Below are 16,734 nucleotides of genomic sequence, written 5' to 3' on the forward strand. Positions count from 1 at the left end.
GGGATTCCGAGTGCCAGCATCCTTTAACCAACCCTATTATAGCCTGAGCTTATCTGGGAAATAGAGAAAGTTCAGATAGCTTACATGAGCTAGGTCAATGGTGATTTCAAATTGTGATGGGCTATAAGTAGACAAAGAATATTACCAAGCCCTTTTTTGGCCCATAGCAGTCAGAAGGACGGAGCACATAAAAGGTGCTACCTACTCCAACTCTCCATGGCTGCTGGAGATCTAAGAAATCAGAAGGATTAAATATGTTTACTTTGTATGAATTATTGTGTAGCCTGCCAGTACTACGCAAACACACACAGGTAAAAATTAACTGCATGTACAGGGCTTCAGAGGTTGCTTAAATGTCTTCATTTAAGTTAAATAAAAACATTTACATACTTCCCAACATTAGTACACTCCAAATGTGGAGACGGGTGCATGGCTATGGCATGCAGCATTACTGAAGTGCTAGGCCACTCTACTCACCTAAAAAAACACCATTTTACTACCTCTGCTATGTGCGAGAGGGAAAATACCTCCCAACTTTATACAAATCAGAACGCACGTGCCGACTATGGGAAGGCAGGGACATTCCACACAAATTGGTATTGTCCCATTGAAATCAGGATGGTTGGGAAGCATGTATTTACAAACATACGGAAAGATTTACATACCTGCATTAACATTTGCTCTTTCACTGAGTGCAAACTATTTTCCTATATTATCAGTCACTTCTCTGTGAGAACAGGATGGCTCGTCTCCTTCAGTGGAATTACTGACAGCAAGTCTGTTGTGTGTAAGAAAATATCTTCCTTCATAATCACAATATCTCAGATATCCTCAGTTGGGATAACCCCCTGGAACTGTCTTGATCGATGATGGGCCAAAAAAACTATCAAACCAAATCCCTGACTGTCAAGGAGCAGTGGCATAACTAGAGTATTTTGAGCCCAGGGCAAGTTAAAAAACGGAGAGCATACCTCCTAACCCCCCCCCCCCAATATGTGCGTGCCAATGGCTCGTGGCAAAAAGTGGGCGTGACCACATTACACAAGGGGCGTGGTCACTGGAAAATGGGGGCGCGTCAACATGACACACCACCATTTCTCGTCACTCTGGGAACATTCCTTTCCATTTGCACCTTAATGCCCCAAGTAGTAGTGCCCCTTTTACAATGTCCACTATAGTAAAGCCCCTTATGCAATGTTTCCAGTAGCAGTGCCCCTTATGCAATACCCCCTATACAATGCCCCCAGTAGTGCCCCTTATACAGTGCCCCAGTAGTGCACACTTATACAGTGCCCCCAGTAGTGCACACTTATACAGTGCCCCCTATGCAGTGCCCCCAGTGGCGTAACTACTGCCCCCGCAGCCCCTGCGGTGGCTTGGAGGCGCTGGGTAGCTTGGGGGCGACGGGGGGCAGTAGTAGTAACTACGGAGGGTGCAGGGGGTGCGGTCGCACCCCCTGCACCCTCCATCTGCCGGGCACCCGCTGAGTGTGTTACCAGCGGGCGCCCAGCTCCTATTCAAACCCCTGGCGGCAGCCAGAGGACGGAGCTCCCTCTGTCTTCCGGGTCCCGCAGGGCACTATGGGAGTGACGTAATGACGTCACTCCCATAGTGCCGAGGAGCGGACGCTGGGGACGGAGCTCAGGAGTGAGCTCCGTCTTCCGGGTCCCGCAGAGCACTATGGGAGTGACGTAATGACGTCACTCCCATAGTGCCGAGGAGCGGACGCCGGGGTATGGACGGCAGCAGCACTGGAGCGGGGATAAAGGTAAGTGTTTGTGTTTTTTTCTTTTGTGTGTGTGTGTTTGTTTGTGTGCGCGCGGAGGGGGGGAGCAACTACAGGCGGCTAACTACAGGCGGCTAACTACAGGCGGCTAACTACAGGAGGCTAACTACAGGAGGCTAACTACAGGGGGCTAACTACAGGGGGCTAACTACAGGCGGCTAACTACTGGCGGCTAACTACAGGGGGCTAACTACAGGCAGCTAACTACTAGAAGGGACACTACAGGGGGCTAACTACTAGAAGGGGCACTACAGGGGGCCCTGCATAATGGGCACTACTACAGGGGGCACTACTTTAATGGGCACTACTACAGGGGGCCCTGCATAATGGACACTACTACAGGGGGCATTGCATAAGGGGCACTACTACAGGGGACATTGCATAAGGGGCACTACTACAGGGGGCATTGCATAATGGGCACTACTACAGGGGACATTGCATAATGGGCACTATTACAGGGGACATTGCATAAGGGGCACTATTACAGGGGGCATTGCATAATGGACACTACTACAGGGGACATTGCATAATGGGCACTACTACAGGGGACATTGCTAAAGGGGCACTACTACAGGGGGCATTGCATAAGGGGCACTATTATAGGGGGCATTGCATTTTGGGGCACAACTACAGGGGGCACTGTATAAGGGGCACTAATTTGATACACAGTTTACAGGTTATAAACTATGTTCCCAATAATCTGGTTCTACACGGACATAAAAACTGTGCAACCTGTCTTGAGCTGAGGTGACGGACTGGCAGGAGCAGAAAGGAGGGTTGGTGAATTAGATCTGTCAGGGTGGGATGTAATGGGCATTACTGTTTGCCCATTACATCCCATGGTTGTATGTGCCATTACAGTGTGGCATAATGTGAAATAGGGGCATTACAGCATGGCATAAATTTGTTATAAGCGCTTTACTGTATGTCATTATGTGTTATAAGTGGCATTATTGTGTGGGATGTGTAAGGGGCATTGCTGTGTGGCATAATGTGTTGTAAGGGGCACTCTGGTGTGGCATAATGTGTTGTAAGGGGCATTACGGTGTGGCACACTGTGTTATAAGTGGCATTACTTAGTGTGTCATAATATGTAAGGCACGTTGCTGTATCATGTAACCACACACGTTAAACGTAGTCTTTGGGTGTGTTTGATCTTTGGGTGGGGGGGGCGCCTGAAACTTTTTTGGCATGGGGGAGCAAAATTTATAGTTACGCCACTGAGTGCCCCCCAGTAGTGCCACTTCTACAGTGCCCCTTATACAGTGTCCTCAGTAGTGCCCCTTATACAGTGTCCCCAGTAGTACCACTTATACAGTGCCCCCAGTAATACCCCTTATACAGTGCCGCTACTAGTGGTCCCCCTATGCCAGTGGTAGCCAACCCTGGTCCTCAAGAGCTACCAATGGTGCATGTTTTGCAGGTCTCCTCACAGAATCACAAGTGATATAATTAGCTCCACCTGTGGCTCTTTTCAAATGTGTTAGTAATGAATACACCTGTGCACCTGCTAGGCGGTCTGGAAAACATGAACTGTTGGTAGCTCATGAGGACCGAGGTTGGCTACCCTTGCCTTATGCAGTGCCCCCAGTAGTGGTCCCCCCTATGCAGTGCTCCCAGTAGTGCCCCTTATACAGTGCCCCCAGTAGTGTTCCCCCCTATGCAATGCTCCTGGTAGTGCACCTTATACAGTGCCCCAAGTAGTAGTCCACCCTATGCAGTGCCCCCAGTACTGGTCCCCCTATATGGTGCCCCCAGTAGTAGTCCCCCCTATGCAGTGACCCCAGTAGTGACCCTTATATAGTGCCCCCAGTAGTAGTCCCCTATATGTAGTGCCCCTTATATAGTGCTCCCAGTAGTAGTCCCCCCGATGCAGTGCCCCATTTGTGATCCCTCCTATGCAGTGCCCCCAGTAGTAGTCCCCCCTATGCAGTGCCCCCAGTAGTGGTCCCCCCCTATGCAGTGCCCCCAGTAGTGCCCCTTATATAGTGCCCCCAGTAGTAGTCATATAGTGCCCCCAGTAGTAGTCCTTCCTATGCAGCACCCCCAGTAATAGTGTATGGAGTTCCCCCAGTAGTGGTCCCTCCAATGTAGTGCCCCCAGTAGTGATCCCCCTATGCAGTGCCCCCAGTAGTAGTCCCCCCATGCAGTTACCCCAGTAGTGTCCCCCCTATGCAGTGCCCCCAGTAGTGCCCCGTATGCAGTGCCCCCAGTAGTGGTCCCCCTATGCAGTTCCCCCAGTAGTGTCCCCCCTATGCAGTGCCCCCAGTAGTGCCCCCTATGCAGTGCCCCCAGTAGTGGCCCCCTCTATGCTGTGCCAGTGCCCCTTACATATATACATATATATACATATATACAAAGACACACACACAAAAAACTTACCCGAATTCCCGGTCCTGCGCCTGCCGCTGTCCGCTCCTCCGTCCTCCCTACCCTCTCTGCACTATGGGAGAGACGTCATGACATCTCTCCCATCACCCACTGCGGGAGCCGGAAGGTGGAGCAGCAGCTGATGAGAGTCTGTCTGACTCTCAATGGCTGCCAAAACAAACACACTGCCGCTGGGTAGGACAGGCGGCGATGTTTGTTACTGTGTAGGTCCGCACTACACTCACCTGTTTCCTGGACCACGGCCGGTGGCGCCCCCCGCTCCGCCGGTCCGATGGCGCCGAGGACACAAGCCCTGCTCAACCCCCCTGGATACGCCAATGTCAAGGAGACTCCCTGAAATAGAATCAATCTCCCTGACTCCCTGAAGAGTCTACCAATCTCCCTGATTGCACATTACCCTCATTATGAAGCTGTTATAAAATATACATATATATATATATATATATACACATATATACAAAGAACAGAGATATATACATTCAAATTGGATAATTAGTATACTTCTCCTGCTTTGGTTATAAGGCACAATGTCCCTATGGCTACATGCATTTTCTGATAAGTATCATTGTGTTTTCATCAACACGTAGATCTTACTAACTGCTTTGGGGTTCGTTTACATTTGGATGTAAATCAGTTTTATGGCACGCCTCTCAGATGTAGCAGTACACGACCACTTTACTGCCCGCGCACATAGGTGTTACTTTTACACTCTCCCTGACACTCTTTTTCAATAGTAGGCAAGTGTGTTATAATCTAAACATATACTTGTGTTTAGCTATGTTGAATAACTGAGTGCATTGTTTCCTACTGTGCTGCGAGTTCATTGCACAGCAGGTGGGGTCCTGGAGAGAGACCCTTTGTATTTCTGCATGGAGGGGCAGTTGAGAAAGAGGGGAATTGTCCAAATACATAAATTATTTGTCTGTATATCCATCTTAGACAATACACATAAGGGGAAATGATAAGTGGTTTAGGTTCCTATAAAATAATTTTCTCGAAAAGGTGTATGGGACAGTTATCACAGGTTGGCCTAACACAACAGCAGGGTGCTCCATTAAAAGAATCAAGGCATCTCCATGATTCCATCTGTCTAAACTGTTTTGGCTTCCAGAGATTCCCCAGTTTATAAATAACAAAGGCCCTCATTCAGACCCGGACACAAGTGGCCGTTCGTACGTTCGGCGTACGTAAAAAAATATGTAAATTCAAGCACTCGCTCGTATTTTCGAACGCAGCCAAACATCCTCCCCAAACTCTACCGACCCCTCTTCTAACTAACGAGCGTGCCAAATAGCGAACGTGCATCCCCGAAATGGCTTGAAGGGAACGCACGCACAAGTACAAACCGGAAGTGGGACTGTCAGATTTCGATTAACTGCTCGTTTTTTCTGCCTACCTCCCTCAATCGTATCATGCCAATCAATATATCAATTAGCTTAATTGTTTTTTTGTTTTTTTTTCACAATGCAATAAACTTTAATCTTGTCCGTGTTTGTGTTTACCCGCAGAATACGTACGGCTTAAACATTAGCTTTTATTTGTCAAAATACATGTTAGAGCCAATTAAACAATTGTTTTATTTGTTTTTAACCACGCATATTTTCCGGGGTTCATTTCTTTATTTAAATTTGCTTACGCATGTCACTGCATCAAGCCTATCATAACTCTCAAGAGATTTCTGGCCCTGTCGAACACATGACTCATACACTAACCAATAGAATTGGTCCTGTTAATTACCCAAATACATTAGCCAATCAAAATTATTTTCGGGTCTTTATTAAAATGATTTTTAACAAATACACCATTGCCATCATGAGAGCCTCGGCATTCACCAGGCGCGAGCTGCTGGTGTTAACCGAGGTGATGGATAGGCGGATCACCAGCCAGCCTCCACCCATCACAAATCGCGAAAAGCGTTCCGCATATGCGGAGGTACGTGGCCACCTGCGTTCCTTCGGCTCACGCCGCCAGATCGGCCAGCTGGAGCGCAGGTGGTCGGACCTGCAACGGCGGACGCCCCGCTTGCTGGCATGCTTTCGCATGCAGATCGCTGAAAGTAAGTTTTTGGGACTGTGGTTTTCATGTTCATATTTGTGGCCCTAACTGTGTGTGCATGTTTTCATGTAAGTCCTATTTATTTATTGTACTCATATCTGCATAGCCATGTTTTCATGTATGTCCTATTTATTAATTGAACTCATATCTGCATGGCCATGTTTTCATGTATGTCCTATGTATTCATTGAACTCATATCTGCATGGCCATGTTTTCATGTATGTCCTATTTATTCATTGTACTCATATCTGCATGGCCATGTTTTCAGATTTGTGTTGTCATAAATTAGTGTTTTACTCGGTTTTTGTTGAAACTAACCACAATTTGTTTCACATCTTTTAGGGGCACAGCGAAGACTACGGCGTCATCGCCATCCAAGATGGCGCTCTCGCCCACTCTCCCCAACCTCAAGCCAACCCTCCACAACCCCAAATTCCCCTATTTCCCCCTCCTCCCCAGCCTGCCCAGACCCTGTGGAGGATATTTCGGGGCTCCTTCCCCTCCATCCCAATTCCCCCTCTCCTCCAACCACCCCTCTTCTAACTACCCCCTCCCCGGAATCCCAAATCACCCCGCCAAGATCTTTGGGGAATGGAGGCACCTCCGAGGAGGACGAGGGAGTGGCTTCAGGAGCGGCCGTTATTTTGAACGGTATGTTTTTTTATTGTTTTTTTTTTTCGCCACAAACTGTTTGGATGTAATCATGTGTCGTTCCCTTTTTTTGTGTTTTTTTGTCGACTTTTTGGGAGTTTTCGGATTGTCTTTACCTGTTACTGCTGATTTCACCATACACATATCACACCTGTCTGAATCTGATTTTTGGACTTGTAATTTTGGGGTAGACCATTTTGGGGGGCTTGGTTTTTTCGGTGTAATTCTGCTTTGGGCCACATTATTTTCATTTTTGGTTAGCTTGTTTTGGCTTGTTTTTTAATGTGGTTTCATTATTGATGTATTAATCCCCACACTTTTCTAACCCACAGAGGAACAGAGGCGTATGGCTGAATTAGCCGGCTGTGTGTGCCGTATGCGGGAACACGTCATCGGGCTGCTGGTGGTCCTTGACCATATGTCGGTCCTCCTTAGGAACCAGTTTTAGTTTTTTTTTTTGTCAAAATATAAATAAATTAATATTTTAAACTTAACATTCTGTCTCATTCCTTGTTTCAAAATCAGAGATTGTTTACACTGACATAAGTAGACTCTTCCAGCAAGGATTTGCAATTATTGTCACTAAGATTGTGTGTTGTATTTTTTAGGAAAACAGGCACAAGAAACACCTAACAGTAACAATCTGATTTTCCTTTTTTGGTGTTGTCAAAATTATATATTACTACATTTTACATGTTCCTATTTGGGGGGCAAGCTGCTTAGGCCGATATTACGAAGCCAACTGATTGTACAGGATTCCTTTGGGTGTTGGTTTTGCCCCAGAAATCATCTTACATTTTAGCTCAACTTGCGTCATTACTGGATTACCCCTTAGGCAAATGTAACGTGTGTGAACCTGGTTACACTTGCTTGTAATGGGCCAAAAAAGGAACAAAATTACACTTTCCAGACATTTATTCACAACATAACTAAAATAACAAAGAACTGGTTGACGAAGGACCATGCCAACATGATTCCACAAATGTGGCGTTGCAATATGGGTTCCATAATATATTCCCAAAGTTTCCACATGAAGGTTTTTTAAGGGTAGCAGGAAGTAGTCATCGTTGGAGTCCGAAAGATTATGAAAACAAACAGAAGATGGAGAAAAAAAAAAAAATAATTAGATGTTCTCAAACAAACCGTACCACATTGGGTCTAAACACTGTTGTTTTGACAATAATTACCTAAAATATCTGGCCACCACATCATCGCATATGGCCCCCCCACATACTGACCTCCGACCAACCTCGGGGGGGCCATCCTCAGGTAAGGCATCCTCTGGCTGCATTGGGACACCACTCCTTATGGCGATGTTGTGAAATATCCCACACAGGACCACAATTTTCAAAACCATATCCGGCAAATACATGAGCTCGCCACCAGAGCGGTGGAGGCATCTGAATCGGCCTTTTAAAAGGCCGATACAGCGCTCCACCACTTGCCTGGTGGCTGTAAGTGCGGCATTAAAATTACTTTGTGGCCCTGGTGTGGGAGCCAAATAAGGAGTGAGCAGCCAGGGCGTGCAAGGGTAGCCACTGTCTCCTGTGAAAAAGAAGTGACAACATCAGGATCACTGTGTATCAAGCTTAACATTGTTATGTACTAAAGGTCTCCACTTACCCAGAAGCCACGCATCACCAGCTTGTAGGTTGTTTAATTTGTGCCATATCCCTGATTGCCGGATGACGAATGAGTCATGTGCACTTCCTGGTAATTTTGCATTCAGGGACAGGATCTGGAGGGAGGCATCACATACCACCATTACATTCAGGGAGTGATAGTGTTTCCGGTTGCGAAATATGGCCTCCAGCCGTGCTGGAGGCTGAAGTGGTATGTGAGTACCATCCACAACCCCTATGATGTGTGGGAAGCCAGCTATTTGGTAAAAATTGGCCTTGGCCACACTAAGGGCACCCATATCCAAAGGCATTTGAATAAAATGATGGAGGTGCTTGAAAAGTGCCTCCATCACTGCCCTCAGGATCCGGGAAAAGGAGGATTGTGAGATGCCCGCCACTATTCCCACCGTTGTTTGAAACGATCCTGAGGCACAGAAATGTAACACCGCCATAAATTGCGTAAGTGGTGGTATTGCTGTAGGACTGTCAATTTGCCGCTCAAGATCACTCTCTATTAATGAGAGAGTGTCTATGATGATTTTGGGAGGAAGACGGTAGCGTCTTAAAACCTCATCATCGGGCATTCCAAAAAGGGTGACACGTGTTCTATATATCTGGGGCCTTGCACGCCTACGATGCCTACGCCTGGGACGAGATTGAGGTTGGTCGGCTTCCGGGAGCATGGCCAGAACAATCCGACCCAGATCAACCTGAAATGGCAAGATTGGAATGTAAGGCTTTTTAACCCCCCAAATAAATAGATTTATACTTAGCTTGATGATACCATACATTGATGCTTACATGCCGGGGTACTGTCATGATACGTGCAAACTGTAAAGAATCACAATATAAAAATACAACAATTTATGCTGGGAATTTCTGTTTCAAAATTGGGTGCAAGACAAAACATAAAAGGGGAGAAACACACATTTGGCCAAAGAGCCAAACGACATTGCGCAGACTACCTCAAATTGGGGCCAAATGTAATCAACAAATGCTAAAGGGAAAACACAAACAATTTAACGGGTCTGAATAAGCAGTTAAAAATGCGCTAATTAGTTCGCAAATACCAGTCACAATAGAAGCAGTTAAAAATGCGCTAATTAGTTTGCAAATACCAGACACAATAGAAGCAGTTAAAAATGCGCTAATTAGTTTGCAAATACCAGGCACAATAGAAGCAGTTAAAAATGCGCTAATTAGTTCGCAAATACCAGGCACAATAGAAACAGATAAAAATGCGCTAATTAGTTCGCAAATACCAGGCACAATAGAAACAGATAAAAATGCGCTAATTAGTTCGCAAATACCAGGCACAATAGAAACAGATAAAAATGCGCTAATTAGTTCGCAAATACCAGGCACAATAGAAATAGATAAAAATGCGCTAATTAGTTCGCAAATACAAGTTCAAAAATACGCAGTTAGAAAAACACAACATTTTAGAAACATTTCTGACTAAGAAAAACAAAGGTTACAAGTGTAAGGTCCAAAAAAGTTGCGTAAATACAAACATGAACATTTACTAACCGAGTGAAAAAATGAACTTACCAATAGATAATATATAAGTTTCCGGATCAAAAGGTCTTTGGGGCAGAGCCAAAAAAAAAAACCTAACAAAGATGAAATTACGAAAAAAAAACGTTAAAAAATTCAGGAAAAGAAGGAGACACAAATTGAACAAAAGTTAGACTGCCAAAAACTTACCAAATAAAGAAACGCCAAAAACAAAACCACCAGAAAAAATGCGAACGGAAAAAAAACAACCAAATTTAGCAAACAAAAACTACTCCCACCAACGCCAACTCCAAAACCCGCCAACAATCAACTCCGACCAACGTAACCTCCAACAATCAACAAACGCCACCTCGACTCGAGATGCCCCAAGCCATAAATAGTGTTTAGTTTCCCGCACAAATTAAGGAGGGATCATAGGAACGCACAAGCAATGATGCGGCCGAAAAATAAGGACGCATGTATAAATACGTCACGAGCCAAACCAAACATTCTGGTGTATTTCTTGTTTTGAGCTAAGACATGGCTACAGACCAGGGAAACAATGGGCAACAGTCTGGCGGTAAGTATTTCAGGCATTTGGAAACAATGATTAATTTGAAACATAATATAGTGCAAGTTGTGAAGTTTACAATTCTCAACATTTAAACAAATAGGTGAGGAGGATGACATGGAAGAGGCTGCTCTGCCCAATATTCTGGCCAAAGCTGGCAAAAAGAAAAGGCAGCCACAATTCACAAGAAAGTAGATGGAGGTTTTGGTTCAGAAGTGTGTGGACATCCTGCCACAGGCAGACAGGAACATGAGTGCAAGCCAGAAGTGGAGAATGTGGAAGGAGGTAGCCGTTGCTGTCAATAGGGTGGGTGATTATGTCCGTCTAGCCCGGGATGTCAAACGGCGGTAAGTAAACACTTGACCCCCCCCTAAAACCAAAACCCATTTAAAACAAAAGGATAATGGTTCCAATTTCACCCACAGATGGGCCGACTTCAAATATCGCCTGAAGCAAAAACTGGCGGACAGGGCTAGGCATGCTAGGGGGACAGGTGGGGGTCCCACCCCTGTGTCATTGGAGTTGAATGATTTAGAAGAACTGGCACAGGGGTGTGTGCAGGCTGTGGAGGTGTTTGGCGTGTCCAACATGGATACGGACATGCCAGACTTTGCGGCTCCTCATGTTGTCCAAGGTAAATATTGTGATGTCACCAACTCTGAAATGTTATTGTGCCAATATGTAGTTTCTAATGTTCCTCTTTTCTCATTTTTCCAACAGAGACACAGGCGGATGAGTCTGCTCCAGAGGGGAGCCTTGCCCGCAGAATTTCTGCTGGCTCTGCAGGGGAGGAACCAGTACATCCGGCTGAGGACCCTGCAGAAGCCAGTCCAGGGCAATCCCCCTCGCAGGCAGTGTCCCTCCTCACAGAACTCAATTTTAAATCGGATTTCCATACGGAGATTCTGCAGAGGATGGACGCCAGTCTGGTACGGGTGGCTGAGGCCCTGGAGCAAAATGCTGCGACCAACGTGACCATTGGTCAGGCCCTGGCGGAAAATACCAGGGCCAACATCCGCATCGCCAGTGCCCTGGAGCAGCTCGTTCGCCAGCACATGGTGGAGCCGACCTCCCTTCCTGCCGGAACATCAGGATCCTCCACCTCTGGCACAACATCAGCCAATCCTCCAAATGTGCATAGCCCTGTGCCTAGTCCAGAGGCCACAACATCTGCCTCTGGACAGGCCAGCCCGATGACATCCCGGACCCGGTCTGGCGCCCTCCCTCCCCCAGCCAAACGGGGGAAAAAACGTTGACAGCACTGGCTACTTTTCCCACACTCCTTCTGTGCTTGCCCCATATTCCTTTCTGGCCAAAACTTCCCTCTCCTTTCTTGTGAATTGTTTTTAATTTTTAGCTTTACATTTCCGAAAACTTTTATGTTTGCACAATTATTAAAATTTTTGGAATGAACACTGCAAAAAATTTTTGTGTAAAATATGTGCATGAAATTGTTTTTTTATAGCAATAAATTTGCAAAAAATGTACGACTTTGTATTCTGACATTATTGTAAAAATGGTTTACATTTAATCCTGGCCCACAAGGCAAAAACAACAACATTTTACATGAGAAAAAAAAAGGGCTCTTTAAGGAACGTTTGAAAATTTACATAAGGATGCAAATTCACCAGGCAAAAGCAAAATGGCCAAAAAAACACAAACATGATGACATTATTGTTACAATAGGCCAAAAAGAAAAAATTAACCCCAAAATAAACCCCCACAAATGTACGCAAATTGATTGTGTAATCCTGACATTAGCAGCTATGATTTCCACCTGCGTACGGTTTTGTGCTAACCTAAAAAACTGATTTCAAAACACATACCAAGCCGGTTTTCAATCCAACACTAATTGTTTTTCTGACAAGCCGTGATTAATCGATGCAACATCGTAGAGTGCCGGGACGGAGGAGAAGGCCATCGCCAATGTGGTCGAGTAATCCAGACCCTAAGCTGTGCGAGCATTTTGAAGGGAAAGAGGATCATCCAGTGACGTATGAGTTGGTACGAACACATTTGACGTTCGCATCTGATACTGTATGTACGCCCCAAAAACGCCCCGCCACGCCTGCGTTTTTCAATCTCCACCCCCGTCAACGCCCAAAAACGCCCTGTTCTGTCAATCACATTTGACATGTCACTTCCTGTACGCTATTTGACGAACGAGACAAAAAAAGCTCGCAATCTGCCGTACGCACATGCGCAGTGTTACACCGACGCATGCGCGGTTACTCAACATCGGAACGCAACGAGCGTACTGCTGTTAACGAACGGCTCTGAATCAGGCCCAAAGACCACAGAGTGAAGGTGCATACACACGTAACGATTTTTTGAATGATTTGTTGTTAATGACGTCGTTATCATTCAATCGTTCAAAAAATCGTTCAGTTTCTGAGTTATAACGATGAACGAAAATCGTACAAGCTCGCTCCCGTTTGTAGTTTGTAGTTCATTTCAGATTTTCATTAAGGGAAGGAACATTATTTGTTCATCGTTGTAAAAATTGTTTATTACACTTCAAAAAATCGTTCACTTTTTCAAGGGAAAATGTGACAGAAAATGTGATAGAAAATCTGACAGAAATTGTGCCAGAAAATCGTTGGTTACAAAATTGTTACGTGTGTATGCACCTTAAGAGAAACCAATAAATCTGAAGTCAAAGACCAATGAGGCCAAATCTAGCTGACCAGCAGAGACATAGCAACAACAAAAACACACTTTTGCAGAAACTGATTTAAACACCTATATATAGAAAACTATTTAATGGGTAACTCCGTTAAAATATTATGCTGGTTCTACAATTTAATGGAATTAAATGATTATGCTAAGTTTTACAATTTAATATATAAATTTAGATACATGAAATAGGAGTTCTGCCTGAAATTTTGGTAATCTGATAAAACATTGCTGCCAGGTCCTTCTACATTTTAGCATTTTGAGAAAGGGTTGTGCATGTTCATTACATAAAGTTCCAGCTGACATGATGGACTACATGATAAACTTCAAGGAGTCTCCAGGACACAGTTACATGTACCATGATATGGTCAAACAAAACCACTCTTTCAAGGACAGTTGTCAATATCTCCTGGCCACCAACAGTCACCAAGGATGATGATGATGATGATTAATTTCAAAATGAGTGAAGACTTTTACAACTTCAGCTCTGACAATAGCACTTATTTCCAAGACTTGTCATTTGGGACACATATATGTATTTTAGGAGAAGTACTGCATTTAAATAACAACATTTCTTAAAAACACTATATTCCACGCCCATTTTTTGAGTACATAACAGTTCAGTTATGTATAAAAAGGTAAATATGACATGGGCACTATCACGGCAAGTTAGCTAATGAGCACCACTACAACATGGTACCAAAGGTTTTCCTTTTGCACAGGGCCAGATTAAGGTTTGTGGAGGCCCCAGAGCAAATACATTGTGGGGGCCACTACCAATAAAATTATCATTAAGATATGCTGGCAGTGTTAGTATAATGTGTAAATACTTCAAACACCAGAAGTGTGTTAAACAAACTATAGTTTCAGATGCGTCACAATGGGGTTGCGGATCGCACCTGGGTGTCACCCTTCCAGGGGGTGACATCAAAATACTGGCTCCTCCACAGTGACGAAGAGCCGGGTACTGCACTGTGACATTATCGTACAGCACACGGCTCCTTTCACTGAGGAGGAGCCGGCAGTGCAGGCACGGTCTCTAGGGGTAGCCCAGCATCTTCGGGAATTCTGGGTACACCAACAGAGTGATGTAACGGGGGCTTCCAGCAAAGCCATGCCACCGGATTGAAGAAAACACAGCCTTCCTGCGAGGCCCCATCCCTTCCACAAGGCCACACACCTTTTTTGAGGCATGCTGGGAGGACTATTTTTGGCAGCAGTTTTCACTGACCATGATGCCACTACTGTGTAGTGCCTCCAGTTTACTGATACCATAGTGTCCCCCCACAGTAATAATATAGCTATGTGTGGGGGACCCCCAGTGAGTGTGGGCCCCTGACAATTGCCCAAGCTGCCCTGCTGTTAATACAGCTCTGCTTTTGCACTAATAAAATGTAAGTTTTTAGTGTATTAAGCTAGCCAAGGTTCTGCAGAATCTTTCCTTGTTTCCAACACATATTCCAGTATCACTAATATCACTATCAGTATCACTACTTTATATTTTAGTACAGCATCCAATTATTCTTTCAAAGCATTAGCTTTGCAACTCCATTTTTGTGAATCAAAAAGCTGAGGGGCAATTCTACTGAAGCTGTAAATGTAGTTTTGAAGGAATATCTGAAGTTATACCATGTCCCTGAAAAAAAAATCTCATTGAATTTCCACTGATATCTTGCATGTGATTATAACACCAATCTTCTGTCTGCTTCACTGGCAGTAACAACATGCTGTCTGGCAGTAAAAATCCCAGGTGGGCTCCTCGCTATTGCTGACCTTGCCTGTTTTTCAATAAATGGAGTGATACCTACAAGTAATACAGTGCCTGTTTCCGAGATTTACGCTAATGCAATTGCAACTGCAATCTCTTACGGATCACAATAGTGAAAACATGCTAATGTTTTCCTAAGCTTACCCGAGCATAAGGACACCCACTGCTGCTTCTCATATCTGTCCGTAGACATGCAACAACGTAAACATCGGGCACATCGACACAGTTCAGACAGTCACGCAGCTTCTGAGTGACGTATGACCTGCCGCATACACTGTGGACCTCATTCAGACCCAGCCGCAAGCGCTGGGCGCTCGCAACCGGGTCGATGTTTTGGTCCTGCGCATACGCAACGCTGCACTGCACGTGCGCAAGCCCCGGAGCGAGAGAGAAACTCTCTCGCTCCGGAGCTCACTACAAAAGGGCCGGCTGTCGATGTTGATCGACAGCTCGGCCCGTTTTGTAGGCGGGGCAGGTGGGTGGCTACACAAACGGAGGAGTTCCTGACGGAACGCTTGCCGTTTTGTGGGCGGCCGCACTGACATCAGCAGTGATGTCAGTGGTACTCGATAAGAGCAGGAAGCTCCCTGGGGCTTGCGGTTGCCGAGACCCAACCTTAGGGTCTCGTCGCAAGCCCCGATGGTCGCGATGGTCTTGACCATCGCGACCATCACCCTGGTCGGTCGCTTCTTGCGACCGCCTCTGAATGAGGGCCTGAGTCTCTACTGATACGCTGAGAGCTCTTATGATGTGAAGGTGATTGCAATGGCTAATTTATGTGCGCCCATGAAACGCCATGTAAGCGGTCAGACACGCATGCGTTTCCTTAACCACATCCACGTGACCTCCCCCAAATGCGGACCTCCCCCCATGACTACCTGTTATTCACTTTGCAAGTGAATTCTCTGTGAGAGCGTAATCACAATCCAATCGCTGTGCATGCACTGTACGTCTTTCATTAATGCGCAATGGCTACTGTAACAATTGCTCAATCTGTGTAAACGCCCCCATACATCAGAGACGGATTGCTGCAATCCTGCAATCGGAAACGCCGTTCCGCTGGTCGGAAATGCCGACCGGCGGACATCGATGTTTCGTCGATCTGTCGCAGGATCTGTGAAATTCTACATGTTAAATTTCACCGATCTGCCAGTCACGATCATTTTTTGATCGTGATCGCCAAATTTGTGTAATCCATTATGTTGTATTTAACCGATCCGCCGACACGACATCTCTGTCGCTGATGTATGGGGGCCTTAACTATCGGCATTGGGCAATCTCTGATTAGGCCCACAGTGCTATCATGTACCAGGAGCAGCAGAGTGGCACCAGGTGAACACAAGATGCTGGAAACCAGAAGAACAGGTACAGTAATAATTAAACTTTGAGATGGGATAACATTTCTGATATTCCACCCCAAACTAAAATTCCAGTCTTAGGTGAAAATATGCTTCATTTAAATAAAACATTAGTATAACAAGCAAATGCTGTTAGTGCAAAAGGGAAAGGCTGGAAGAGACAGTTCTATATAATACAGGTCAACAGAACATTCAGTTACTGCAGAAATAAAATGTGCTATCATGCATTAGGTGCTATGTACAGCATCACACATACAGGTGTGCCTATTTTCTGCTGCCTGAGGTGGCAAATGAGATAGTGCAACTACCTCTCTAATAGTACTGTATCACTTTTATTCATATGTCGTGTCCCAACAGGG

This window comes from Taudactylus pleione, unplaced genomic scaffold (assembly GCF_031769625.1).
Source record: "Taudactylus pleione unplaced genomic scaffold, aTauple2 ptg000560l, whole genome shotgun sequence".
In the NCBI taxonomy this organism is placed as follows: Eukaryota; Metazoa; Chordata; class Amphibia; order Anura; family Myobatrachidae; genus Taudactylus; species Taudactylus pleione.